This window comes from Pituophis catenifer, unplaced genomic scaffold (genome assembly GCF_029215685.1).
Source record: "Pituophis catenifer annectens isolate HBS135680 unplaced genomic scaffold, rPitCat1.0.hap2 SCAF_15, whole genome shotgun sequence".
Classification (NCBI taxonomy): Eukaryota; Metazoa; Chordata; class Lepidosauria; order Squamata; family Colubridae; genus Pituophis; species Pituophis catenifer.
In genome coordinates, this window is record NW_027256895.1 from 13,794,486 (window position 1) to 13,808,891 (window position 14,406).

Below are 14,406 nucleotides of genomic sequence, written 5' to 3' on the forward strand. Positions count from 1 at the left end.
AGGGTCTTATTTTCAGGGAAACACGGTACTAGCAAAAGTAGACCCCCCCCTGCCTCACCTGTGACACCACAGGTGCCCCCGACACGAGAGGCATAGAGCTGGCCACACCCTCCCAGCCCCCCTCCGAGGTCAAACACAACCCTGATGCAGCCATCAAATCAGGGAAGATGGAGTTACTCTGATCAACCATAGACATTCCCAGTTGTGTCTTCCTTGATCCAGCTCTACCAACTCAATCGGGGATTTTCCTGAAATTTCCTACTAAACCCATTGTTGATTCTTACTCTACAAGGGAAGCTTCTCATTGTCTTCAAGACTCTTATCTTGTGATCTTTGTAAGATACGGAAATAAAAAAAAAAAAGTAATCAGGAAACTGTGTTGTTGTTTTTGGAGAGAAGATCACTTGAAGCAGATCAAGCCCTAAGGCACAGCCAATGCTTTAATTCAGAGATGTCCAACCTTGGCCGCTTTTAAGACCCGTGGACTTCAACTCCCAGAATTCCTCTGCCCGGCATGGTTGGCTGGAGAATTCTGGCAGTTGAAGTCCAACAAGTCTTGATCAAGGTTGGATACCCTGGCTTAGATACCAAGGTCTAAGACGGGGTCAGCAACCTGCGGCTCTGGAGCCACATGTGGCTCTTTCATCCCTCTGCTGCGGCTCCCTGTCGCTGGTCGGCTCCACAATTGATATGGCTTTCGGTAAGGACAGGTCGAGGAAAAAGGATGCCATGCTAGGAGGAGACTCCTTAAGATGCAAGACGGTTACTGTCTTCTTGACCTCCTATCTCCAAACTTCAGGAGACACACACACCAAGGCTAGAGAAGGCTACTTCAAATGACCACGGACTCTCAACCCTATACGTTCAACCCCGAAACACAAGATCATCTTTGTGATTCTCTCCTTTCTCCCTTCTCCTGGCTGAGGGACGTTCTTTCGCTTGTTTTTCCATCACCATACCTCAAGGGAGAAGTCCTCCGCCTCCAGTCACCCACTAGACCAAGCTGGCGCGTTTCCAGTCTGAGCATCTCCCTCACCTCTGCCTCTCCTCTTTGTCCCCCAGGCACAAAAGGAACAGGGAGGAGACGGAGAAGAATGCAGCTGAATAGAAAGCTCGCCGCGTAAATTCCTAACCAGCAGAAATAGACAGAACATTTGGGGGGCATTTTCGAAGTCTCTTGGTACAGGTAGTCCTCGACTTAACAACAGTTCATTTAGGGACTGTGCAAAGTTACCAACGGGACTGAAATAAAAGTGACTTATGACCGTTTTTTCACACGTACAACCACTGCAGCATACCCGGGCTTGTGGGATGAAAATTCAGACACATGGCTACTGGCACATACTTATGACGGTTGCTCTGCCCTGGGGTCACACGATCCCCCTTTTGCGACCTTCCGACAAGCAAAGTCAAGGGGGGAAGCCAGATTCACGGAATCACCGTGTTACTAATTTAACTGCAGTGATTCAGTTAACAACTGCGGCGGAAAAGGTTATAAAATGGGGCAAAATTCACTTGTCTTGCTTAGCCAGTATTCAGCCGGTTCGGACGAATCTGTAGTGGCAGCCTGCGGGTGGGCTTGCCCGCCAACTGGCCCCGGCGCTATGCCGTCCACGTTTTCTAAGCGGCATGCATGTGTACAAGCCCCGCGCGCAAGCAAAGCGCATGCACGGAAGGCCACACTGCACTCATGTTTTCGGTGTGCGGTGAACCGGTGGTAAAATTATGCTAAACCCACCTCTGTGGTTAGCAATGGAAATTTGGGGTTCAATTGTGGCTGTAACTCAAGGACTACCTGCATTGGCAATAAATAAAGCAAATCGATATGTACAGTGGAAAGAAAGCGTAGTCCAATTATTTACTTTCAGGAATTGAGGATTAAACTAGTTGTCCCTTAGAAAACTGCAAGGCAACCCGAGACCAATTTCGACACCTGATGGAGCGTAATCTGAATGTCTACAGATTTCTCCCACATTCCAACCAGTGGGTAACTAAATCAGCGGTGGGTTCTACTTACCTTTACTACCAGTTTGCAACGGGGCCACCTGTGCACACTTGCTTCGCTCACACACACTTCTGCGCATGCACAGAAGCTTCCTGTTGACGTCCGGGTCGGTGTGCGGAGCCTCCCGTCGGTTTTAATACCAGTTCTTGCGAACCGGTCCAAACCGGGGACAACCCACCACTGAACTAAATGCAAACTCCTTGACAGCTTCAACATCGTTTTTTCCCTCTTTCTTTCTTCCCTCTTGGTGGGTTTTTTTTTTTGTTCACTATTTTTCTCTGTGTAGAATTAAAAAGCAAGCAGCTCCACTGCCCCAGGAGCTTAACTTGGCTAACAGAGATGGGCTCCTAATCTTTGTTTTGAAAGAACTTTGAGAGGGCCTCCTCAGGGTGCCGTCGGCCAGACAATGTCGGCTGGCGACCCCCAGGGGGAGAGCCTTCTCTGTGGCGGCACCTGCCCTCTGGAACGACCTACCCCCAGAGATACGCACGATACCAGACCTCCGGATTTTTCGTTGGGCCCTGAAAACACATCTATTCCATCTAGCCGGGCTGGCTTGACCCCATCCTTGCGGTTTTAATTTTAAAATTGGTTTTAACTGGGTTGTTATAAATTGATGGCCAAAATCATTTAATGTCCTTTAAACTGCTTTTAAATTTTATATGTTGTGTTTGACCGTGGCTGTTCACTGCCCTGAGTCCTGTTGGAGAAGGGCGGTATACAAATTAAATAAATAAATAAATAAATAATTCATGTTATAGGGCAGCTAATGTGCAAACATGAAGAATGCAATGCTGGATCTAGAGTAGAATAGAATAGAGCTGGAAGGGACCTTGGAGGTCTTCTAGTCCAGCCTCTGCTCAATCAGGAGAACCTATACTATTTCAGATAAGCGGCTGTCTAGTTTCTTCTTAGGATACTAAAAAGCAAGAGACATCACCCTGTCAACAAAAGTGCATATAGTCAAGGTTATGGTTTTCCCACTTGCAATGTATGGCTGTGAAAGTTGGACCATAAGGAAGGCTGAGGGCCAAAGAATTGAGGCCTTTGAACTCTGGTGTTGGAGAAGACTCCTGCGAGTCCCATGGACTGCAAGGCCATCCAACCGGTCAGTCCTAGAGGAGATCAACCCTGACTGCTCTTTAGAAGGCCAGATCCTGAAGATGAAACTCAAATACTTTAGCCACCTAATGAGAAGGAAGGACTCACTGGAGAAGAGCCTAATGCTGGGAACAATTGAGGGCAAAAGAAGAAGGGGACAGCAGAGAACGAGGTGGCTGGATGGAGTCACTGAAGCAGTCGGAGTGAGCTTAAATGAACTCCAGAGGATGGTAGAGGACAGGAAGGCCTGGAGGAACGTTGTCCATGTGGTCGTGATGGGTCGAACACGACTTTGCAACTAATAACCAAATTTCTTCTTAAAAATCTCCAGTGATGGAGTGTCCAAGATTTCTGAAGGCAAGCTATTCCACTGGTTAATTGTCCTCTCTGTTAGGAAGTTTCTCCTTATTTCCAGGTTGCTTCTCTCCTTGTCCTGCCCTCTGGTGATTTATTTATTTATTTATTTATTTATTGGTTCAATTTATATGCCGCCCTTCTCCGGAGACTCAGGGCAGCTTACAATGCGTTAAGCAATAGCCTTCATACTTTTGTATATACCTGCTTAGTAGGGCTTTCGCCCCCCCCCCCCCAAAGCAGTGTTCTTTTTTATACAAGGTCAGCTTATTGCCCCCACAATCCGGGTCCTCATTTTACCTACCTCGAAAGGATGGAAGGCTGAGTCAACCTTGAGCCCGGTGAGATTTGAACTTGCCGTAATTGCAGGCAGCTGGTGCTACTTAACAGCACTTTAGTCTGCTGCGCCACCAAGGCTCTTTAGAAAGTAATTTGACCCCCTTCCTGCAACCTCTCAAATACTGGAATACTGCTATCATGTCACCCCTTCTTCTTCTTCTTTTCTTTAGACTAGCCCAGGGGTCAGCAATGTTAAACACTCAAAGAGCCACAAAGGTCCTAACCGGAAGCCCCCGTTCAATTCTGGAGCCGACTGGAAGTCCGTTCCCCTACCATAGTGTCTCCTCCTAGCGCGTCATCCTTTTTCCTCTACCTGTCCTAACCGAAAGCCCTATCAATTGTCGAGCTGACCAGCAACAGGGAGCTGCAGCAGAGGGATGAAAGAGCCACATGTGGCTCCAGAGCCACGGATTGCCGACTCCTGGACTAGCCAAACCCAAATCCTGCATCCGTTCTTCGTGTGTTTTAGTCTCCAGGCCTTTGATCATCTTAAGTGCTCTTCTCTGAACTTTGTATCATAAATATCTAATAAATATGACTGATATTAAACATAAAGACTTTTGAGTGGTAAAAAGAAGAAGTAAAGAAGGAAGACTTAACGCTGATGCTATGTGATCAAGGGTGGCCTGTGAGATAATTTTTGCACTGATTTCTTCTTGCATGAGTAACGCTTAACCTGAAAATATCTTTGAGAACATTTGATTTCCTGAGGACACCGTCATTTCCAGCTGTTTTATTGGTTCCTTGACATTCAAGTGCAATTGTAGTCACAGCCTGGATTTTATATCCACGTACATTGGATTTCAATCCTTAAAGGATCCAAGAACTCCAGTGGTTTTATTAATATTTATGTTTTTAATCTTTTTTTTAAAATGGTTTTAAGGCTTTGTTTCTAGTTGTTTTGTTTTTACTCTAGGCTACCCAGTCACATCCGTGAGATCAGCAGCTAGAGATATTTGATAAATAAACAAGCATCTACGCATGCAAAACATTTGGATAGAATGCAATTTAAAAGTGGAATTCCAATTTCTTGCCTCAGAAAAGGAAAGGAATAAAATGGGAAGTCATTGCTTGACCTCCTTCAGATCTTCCTGAGGGACATCTTGACCTGAATATAAATAGTTACCTACAGATTTACCCAACAAGAACTTTCCAACAATCTTACTCTCTAGAGTTTATATATCAAGGCATAAGATTAAAGCTAGATATATTGGAGGGAAAAAAAATGTGATTTTTTTTCAGGCTACAACAACAACAACAACAACAACCTTTCATTATTCCACGTCAACAACGGAATGAAATGAAAACATGTTTGGAAAGTTTGTTGAAACCTATCTGGTTAGGGAATTCTGGGAATTGAGGATTCTGGGAATTGAAGTCCACATATCTTAAAAAGTGGCTAACTTTGAGAAAGACCACCTTACAGAAGAAAATAAAAAAAAAGGTTGCAACATCAATGTTCTGAAATATGAGGCTTCCAAGTTGGCAAAACCCACCTACGCATTCTCATTTAAACCTTGGTCTCCCCATCATGCTCATCACCCCTAGCCCAGAATTTTTAGCCAGTCAAGACTAGGGGATTCTGGGAGCTGCAGTTCCAGCCCACCCAAAGGATCCCAGATTTATTTTTTATTCTGGTTTCCTTTTATTCAATATTCGTTTTGAACCAAAACATCCACTATAATTTCCATCTCCGGCAGCCTCTCTCCTCCCAATTTTAATCCACTTTTTTTTCTTCCAAAGCCAATCCTTTGGTGAAAGCTTCAACTCCCTTCAACCCTGATCAACCACTCCCCTTCTCATCTTTTCCTTCCCCATCTTCCCCTCCTCCTACCACCGAAGGATCGTGGTCCTAACTGGGGTACAACACCCACCCTGCGATCTTGGACAGGCCATCACCAGCACCCATCCACTTAGCACCCCATGTTGTCTCCCCATTCTTAGCCTTCCCTGCTTTGGGCAGCCAAGCCACATGGACCCCGTAAATCCTCCATTTCTCTTTTGCCCCACTGGAGGACCAGAGAAGGGAAACCCAAATTCTCATTTAAGCATCTCCTAGAGAGAAAATAATAATAATAATAATAATAATAATAATAATAATAATAATAATAATAATAATAATTTTATAAGATACATCAACAAATTGCAGCTTCCTGAAACAACACCAGCGGAACTGCAAAAAACCCGCGCTATTTGGAACATCGTACATCTTAAGAAGGTACTTGGTTGATACCTAGGATGCTGACAGCAACCCATATCAACCATTAGGCACCAGTCAATGGTATTTGTGATGCATTTTTGAATGTTCAGTTGACGGAGTTTCATGTTTAATGAATAAAGTAAATAATAATAATAATGATAGATACATCAACAAATTGCAGCTTCCTGCAACACCACCAGCGGAACTGCAAAAAAAATGCGCTACTTGGAACATCATACATCTTAAGAAGGTACTTGGTTGATACCTAGGACGTTGGCAGCAACCCGTATCAACCATTAGGCACCAGTCATTGGTATTTGTGATGCATTTTTGAATGTTCAGTTGGCTGAGTTTCATGTTTAATGAATAAAGTAAATAATAATAATAATAAATAAATACTACTACCTAGGAAGCTTGCAGCAACCCCTATCAGCTACTAGCACCAATCACTCATATTTGTGACACATTTTTAAATATTCAGTTGACTTTCATGTTTAACGAATAAAAGAGATAATAATAATTTATAATAATATAAATTGGTGGATACCTAGGATGCTGGCAGCAACCCGTTATCAACCATTAGGCACCAGTCAATGGTATTTCTGATGCATTTTTGAATGTTCAGTTGATGGAGTTTCATGTTTAATGAATAAAGTAAATAATAATAATAATAATAATAATAATAATAATAATAATAATAATAATAATAATAAAAGATTTTGACTCTACAAAAAACCACTTTACTCAGAACAGCTTACATCCTCCGACGATATCTTAACAGTTCCTAGGTTCTTGGTTAGGACTCGAGCTGCTGAGCTATTAACCAGCCTCAAAGGCTGTGAATCTCACTAAAGATTAACCAATAAATAATAATAATAAAGCAATATTGCTCTTTATCCAGACCTTAGCAGAGACACCCCACCCCCAATCCCCAATATCACCCCCATTCATTGGTGGTCTTCATCCTAAAGAGACATCCTTCCTTTTGGACCCAGCCCTTCAAACTGTGCCCCATCGGGCTGCTGCACCTGCTACAGCTGCTCCCAACCCCCACCCCCACCCACCCAGAGGGACTACAGCTCCCATCCTCCTTCGCCAGCATCGATGATGCAGCCGTCTACCTGCCCAAGGTAGATCGCTCATCCTCCCTGCAGAGAAACGGAGCTAATTTACCTTCCATTATTCACAGAGGAGGCCGAATCACCAAGGTGGGGTAAAAAAACGGCTGCTTAAAGGGCCGGGGCCTGGTAATTCGGGCCGAGCAGGGGCGTCGAAACAAGCAGCCGGGCCGAGCCTGCAAAGAGCCCTTCCCCGTGTGGAGCCTCACCTGCGCTGCGGCGGAGGGGCCCCCCGAGAGGAGCTCAGCGTGGCGGTGGTAGTGGCGGCGGCAGCGGCCGCCGCTCGGGCCCGAGGGGGAGGGGGGAAAGGAAGCCCGCGAGGGGGCGGCGGCGGCAGCAGCGGCAGCTCTTCCACCGCCGGCGCTGTCGCCCGCTTTCGCTGCTGCCAATGCACTTGCCGCAGCCTCCGCCCCCTGCCGCTGCCCAGCGCCGACTGACAAGCCCGCGCGCGGACTCGCCTCTTTTCTCTCCTTGCCCCGCCCCTGCCGCTCGCGCGTGGCACGCCCACCACCACCACTTTTTCCCCTGACCACGCCTCCCTCTTTCCCCGCCGTTCGGGCCAATCATCGTTGCGCGCGAAGCCAACTCCGCCCATTTTTCCCTCCCCGAGTCGGGGAGATGTGGGGGGCGGGGGGCAGCTCAGCCGCCAGCGCGCAGATGCCGGTTTAAAGAGCGGCGTGTTGGGGGGGTGGGGAGGAGGATAAACATGCAGGAGCCGCGCGCTCCGTTTTTCTCCTCCTCGTCCTTAGGGAGCGGGGAGGAAGAGAGAGAAGCCTTCAACTTCCGGTATCTTTTTTTTTTTTTTTGGGAATGCCGCCATGTGCGGGGCAATAGCGTCGCTTAGAGAAAGGTGAGGTAACGCGTCGCTCAGGATGGAAGCTTGTGAGCTTCAGAAGTTAATATAATAATAATAGTATAATATAATGTAATGTAATAAGTATAATATATAATATAATAAATATCTAATCTAATCTAATCTAATAAAATAAATATAATGTAATGTAATGAATCTAATCTAATCTAATCTAATAAAAATATAATATAATATAAGAATAGAATAGAATAATATAATATAATATATAATATAATAATATAATATAATATAATATAATATAATATAATATAATATAATATAATATAATATAATATAATAATATAATATAATATAATATAATATAATATAATATAATATAATATAATATATAAAATAAAATAATAAATAAAATAAAAAAAATAAAATAAAATAAATATAATATAATAATATAATATAATATAATATAATATAATATAATATAATATATTACATTACATATATTATATTATATTACATTATATTACATTACATTACATTACATTACAATATATTATATTATATTTATTATATTATATTATTACATTACATTACATTATATATATTATATTATATTATATTATATTATATTATATTATATTATATTATATTATATTATATTATATTATATTATATTATATTTATTATATTATAAGAAATGAGAAGACAATAGTAGGGGAAATAAGGGAAATGCAATTATTTTAAAAGAGATATACGCATAGTATCATGGTTTTTTTTTCATCCTATATTTGGTAGTGTGTGCGATGGGGAACCGGAAGTAAACATGTTCAACTATTTTATTCAAGGGTTTGGATTGCTATGCACTTTCACTAGCTAACATGAGATCCTTCTGCAGAAAAAGGGGCCACAGATTTGAAGAATCTTCCTTGGAAGAGAGAGGACATTTTCAAGCAATTTTATTTTACAGGCGTGGTATCTGGAAATGTACCTGTGATGAGATTTGGTGGCGTGCAAAGTTTTGCGTATGGATGGGATCGTGCGAAGCTTAGAGTGCAGTGGGAATTCATTTATAGTGGTTTAATGCAAAGCCTGCTGATTTTATAGTGGTTTATGCACAGCCTGCTGACTGTGGTTTGTAAGAACATGATTTGTCACTCAGCCAACTTCTGTCTTCAAATATGACGAAAGTTAGCACCAGTGGTGAAATCCAAATTTTTTTACTACCGGTTCTGTGGGTTTTGGCTTAGTGGGCATGGTGTGGCTTGGTAGGCGTGGCTTGGTGGGCATGGCAGGGGAAGGATATTGCAATATCCCCATTCCCTCCCCACTCCTGGGAGAAGGATATTGTAAAATCTCCATTCCCACCCCACTGGCCAGCCAGAGGTGGTATTTGCTGGTTCTCTGAACTACTCAAAATTTCCACTACCAGTTCTCCAGAACCTGTCAGAACCTGCTGGATTTCACCCCTGGTTAGCACCCACCCCTCTCCTAGAAGAATGAAATATTCTAGGAAATATTAAAAAGGCAGGATATTTCCCCTAAAAGAGAAATAAAAATCTTAAAGGAAAGAGAATCTAGGTGGCTCAGTGGCTAAGACACTAAGCTTATCGATCAGAATCAAATCGGTGGTTTGAATCCATAAATAAACCAGGCTTTTTTTTTTTTTAATTTGATTTATATGCTGCCCTTCTCCGAAGACTCAGGGCGGCTTACAATATGCTCAGCAATAGCCTTCATCCTTTTGTATATTTATACAAAGTCAGCTTATTGCCCCCACAAACTGGGTCCTCATTTCACCTACCTTAGAAAGGATGGAAGGCTGAGTCAACCTTGAGCCTTGGCGAGATTCGAACCCTGCAGTAATTGCAGGCAGCTGGTCTTAATAAGCTTAATAACAGGGTGCCTTAAACCCCTGTACTACCAAGGCTCTTTGAACTACACTGCCAGCAATGGACAATCCTGAATAGGATTCGTACCTGACATGGCGTCTGCCGGGACTCTCTGTAGAAATGGGGCCCAGAGCTAAGAAGAAATTTCCTGACAGAAAATTGATCGGTGGAACGACTTGCTTCCAGAAGTTGTGGATGCTCCAACCGTGGAAGTTTTTAAGAAGAGATTGGACAGCCTTTGGTCTGAAATGGTATAGGGCCGGGGTCCTCAAACCTGGCAGCTTTAAGACTTGTGGACTTCAACTCCCAGAATTCTTCAGCCGGCTGGCTGGAGAATTCTGGGAGTTGAAGTCCACAAGTCTTAAAGCTGCCAAATTTGAAGACCTCTGGTATAGGGTTTCCTGCCTGGGCATGGGATTGGACTAGAGGACCTCCAAGGTCCCTTCCAACTCTGTTATTCTATTCTATCAGTATCCTCCCCTCAGTGTGACCGCGGGGTCCCACTTCAAAAACTGGATCACATCATGACTAGCTGTAAGATGAGGACATATCCGCCTTCTGCTACCGATAACCTCCCACCGGCCAATACGCTCTCACAGAGAGGGCCTCCTCAGGGTGCCGATGGTCAAGCAATGTCGGCTGGCGGCCCCCAGGGGGAGAGCCTTCTCTGTGGGAGCACCCGCCCTCTGGAACAAGCTACCTCCCGGAATACGGCTGATCCCGGATCTCTGCAGTTTCCGTAAGGCCCTGAAGACGTTTTTATTTCAGCAAGCCGGCCTGGCCTGAATAGGTTTTATGGGTTAGTTTTTTTAATTGTATAGCTTGGGGTTTTAAAGTGGGAGGCTGATTAATTTTAATTTATTTTTAGTTATCTTAACTTTTATATTGTATGTTATTTTAATTTTCGGCTGTTCACCGCCCTGAGTCCCTTTGGGGAGAAGGGCGGTATATAAATTCAATAAATAATAATAATAATAATAATAATAATAATAATAATAATAATAATAATAATAATAATATGCCGGTCGTCCAATATCCGATTTATTCCATATAAATAATGCTGCGCTTCAATGGTTAAATGGCCTAGACCCGTGATGGCGAACCTATGGCAAGCGTGCCACAGGTGGCTCGCAGCGCCCTCTCTGTGGGCACACGAGCCGTCGCCCCACTTCAGTTCTGCTGCGCATGCGCATGCGCCTCCCGCCACCAAGCTGGTCGTCGGGTCTCTGTGTTCTGCCCCAGCTACGGACCCCAAAGTACGCAGCACACACAAAGTCTGTACAAACCTTAGTTTACTAAATTAAATCAGTCTTTTTCAAACAAAAATTAATTAACTTTCTTAACAGCCTACAAGAATCCAAAGAATAAATAATCGTAATCTTACTATGGTTGGCAGAAAGCCCAGAAGCAATTTGCAGGAAACTGATAAGAGAACTAAGATCCAGACGTGAAGGAGAGTGAACAAAGTTGTTCCCTGCAAATTGCCCCAGTCCTCGTCCTTCCTTAAATAGGCTAAGGGAGTGGCCAATTAGCCCCAAGCCTTACTCTCGAGACCTCCTCCTGAGGAGCCACTCCTGCCTTTTGGCAGCTCTGCGCGCCCGTGCATTGATAAGAGGCTCCTCCTCTTCTTCCTCACTTATGGGAGCTGCTGGAGGTTCTGAAGACCCTGGCTGAATCCCCGCCTCTGGCGCCACATCTTCTCCAGCCTCCTCATTGTCTGACTCGAGTGCCAGCTGTAGAGGCTGCTGGCGCAGCACCACACCAGCCTCCTTGCTGTCGGAATCAGCTACTAGCTGCACAGGCCGCTGACGGGCCACAACACCCCTGCAGCGTATGTGCGGGAGGTGGGGCACATGTGGGAGCACGCATGCAGGGCGGGCGCACACAGGAGCGCACACGAATTGCATTTTGGGGGTACAGGCGCACGCACGTGCATTCACACATGTGCGCATTTTGGACATTTCGTCCAGAAAAGGTTTGCCATCACGGGCCTAGACATTGGTATTTGAACATATTATGCTTAACTAATCCTGGAGAAATGTTAATGTACAGGTAGTCCTCAACATATGACCACAACTGAGCCGGCCAAAATTTCTGTTGCTAAGCGAGACAATGGTTAAGTGAATTTTTCCTCATTTTACAACCTTTCCTGCCACGCTTGTTAAATGAATCACAGCAGTTGTTAAGTTAGGAACGTGATTTGTTAAGTGAATCTGACTTCCCCATTGATTTTGCTTGTCGGAAGGTCGCAAAAGGTGATTCCGTGACCCGGGAATACTGTTCCTGCCATAAATACGAACCAGTTGCCCAAGCATCCAAATTTTGATCATGTGACCATGGGGATGCTGCAATGGTCATAAGGGTGAAAAACGGCTCTAAGTCACTTCTTTCCGTGACATTATAACTTTGAATGGTCACTAAATGAATAGTAAGTCAAGGACTACCTCTATAGTCCATGTATGATGTGTCATATGCTAAATAAATAAGGGACGGCAGTGCCATCTAGAGGACAGGTATCCACACTGCAACCAGACTGTAACCAGGAAAAGCTGGGACGAGAAGGCCATATTTCACGAAAAAAAAAATTAAGAGGGCTTCTTAGATGCGTTTTACATGGGGAGGGAGCCGCTGTGTGGTCGAACATAGAATCGCTTAACTGGATGAAGCAATGAATGAGAAGGTAGGATTTTTCAATGAGAAAAATCAACCCCCTGTAAAAATATTCAACCTCTTATAATAAGCTAGTAGACCCCATATTAGGAAGCTCTATAAGAAGAATCTTTTTCCCCTAAATGTTTTTTTCCCTGTATATTAAAAGAGGGAAATAGCTCCTTTTCACTCACTATGCCACCGTGTACTGCCTGTATGATATTTCTTCATTTTTAAAAAAATTATTCAAAAGATGCAAAATATAAAACAAAAAATACATTAATAAAGACAAAGCAAAAGTGGACAAGAATTTGATAAAGAAAAATGGGAGTTAAAAAGGAGAAGAAGGATAGGACAGGATAGGATAGGACAGGACAGGACAGGACAGGACAGGACAGGACAGGATAGGATAGGACCGAACTGAACAGAACAGAACAGAATAGAATTTTATTGGCCAAGTGTGATTGGACACACAAGGAATTTGTCTTGGTGCATACACTCTCAGTGTACATAAAAGATACAGTCATCAAGAATCATAAGGTACAACACTTAATGATAGTCATAGAGAAACAGTCAATATAAATCTTAAGGATACCAGCAACAAGGTCACAGTCATACAGTCATAAGTGGGAGGAGATGGGTGATAGGAACAATGAGAAGATTAATAGTAATGCATACTTAGTAATTAGTTGGATAGTGTTGAGGGAATTATTTGTTTAGCAGAGTGATGGCGTTCGGGAAAAAACTGTTCTTGTGTCTAGTTGTTCTGGTGTACAGTGCTCTATAGCATCGTTTTGAGGGTAGGAGTTGAAACACTTTATGTCCAGGAAGCGAGGGGTCTGTAAATATTTTCACAGCCCTCTTTTTGACTCGTGCAGTATACAGGTCCTCCATGGAAGGCAGATTGGTAGCCCTTGTTTTTTCTGCAGTTCTAATTATCTGTTGAAGTCCGTGTCTGTCTTGTTGGGTTGCAGAGCCAAACCAGACAGTTATGGAGGTGCAGATGACAGACTGAATAATTCCTCTGTAGAACTGTTACCAGCAGCTCCTTGGGCAGTTTGAGCTTTGTGAGTTGGCGCAGAAAGAACATTCTTTGTTGTGCTTTTTTGATGACATTTTTGATGTTGGGTGTCCATTTTAGGTCGTGAGATATGGTAGAACCTAGAAATTTGAAGGTCTCTACTGTTGATACTGTGTTGTCTAGTATTGTAAGAGGTGGTAGTATGGGAGGGTTTCTCCTAAAGTCCACCACCATTTCTACGGTTTTGAGTGTATTCAGTTCCAGATTGTTCTGGTTGCACCACCATGATGACGGATCACATGTAACGCCAAGCCACAGATGATGTTTGGGTTCCTATCAGTGGGATTTACACTGTGGTACAAAGACTGTTCCTTCTCTCTATCCTGCATCTGCACAGAACAGCTGAGTGAATCCAGATGTTGTGGTTGGTTATTGGTTTGGCAGGTTGTTCAAACACAGCCACTTCTGGAGAATTGATGATGATTAAACAAGCAACGGTTTTAGCGTGATTATAGAATATCAGTTTTGACGCGCAGGCGGTTAAGCTTTGCCTCCAGATTCCATCTTTTCATTTGAACTTGTCTTCCCAAGCTGGGCCTCTCTTCTTGCATGCTAAAAACTACGTTTATATGAAAAATTGTCTGATGAATTAATCCATTTCCTAGTTTGGTATCTGTTCTGCCCCAGCTACGGACCCCAAAGAACGCAGCACACACAAAGTCCGTTCAAACCTTAGTTTACTAAATAAACCAGTTTTTTACAACAATGGCTATAAAATTAATTAACTGTATTAACAGCTGCCAAGAATTCAAAGAATAATACTGAAAGCTTACTGTGGTTGGCAGAATGCCCAGAAGCAATTTGCAGGAAGCTGATAAGATAAGCAAGACAAGACATGAAGGTACGTGAACAAAGTTGT

At 43.5% G+C, this 14,406-nt stretch overlaps 1 protein-coding gene across 1 annotated transcript in view; it reads right to left on the reverse strand.

Annotated features, from left to right (window-relative positions):
• The window catches only part of LOC139324982 (vigilin-like), a 112,071-nt gene extending 104,552 nt beyond the window's left edge, over positions 1-7,519 (reverse strand). Inside the window, exon 1 of the mRNA XM_070954768.1 lies at positions 7,327-7,519. The gene's annotated coding sequence lies outside the window, so the exon portion shown is untranslated. The remainder of the gene's footprint in view (positions 1-7,326) is intronic.
• Between the last annotated feature and the right edge of the window lie 6,887 nt (positions 7,520-14,406).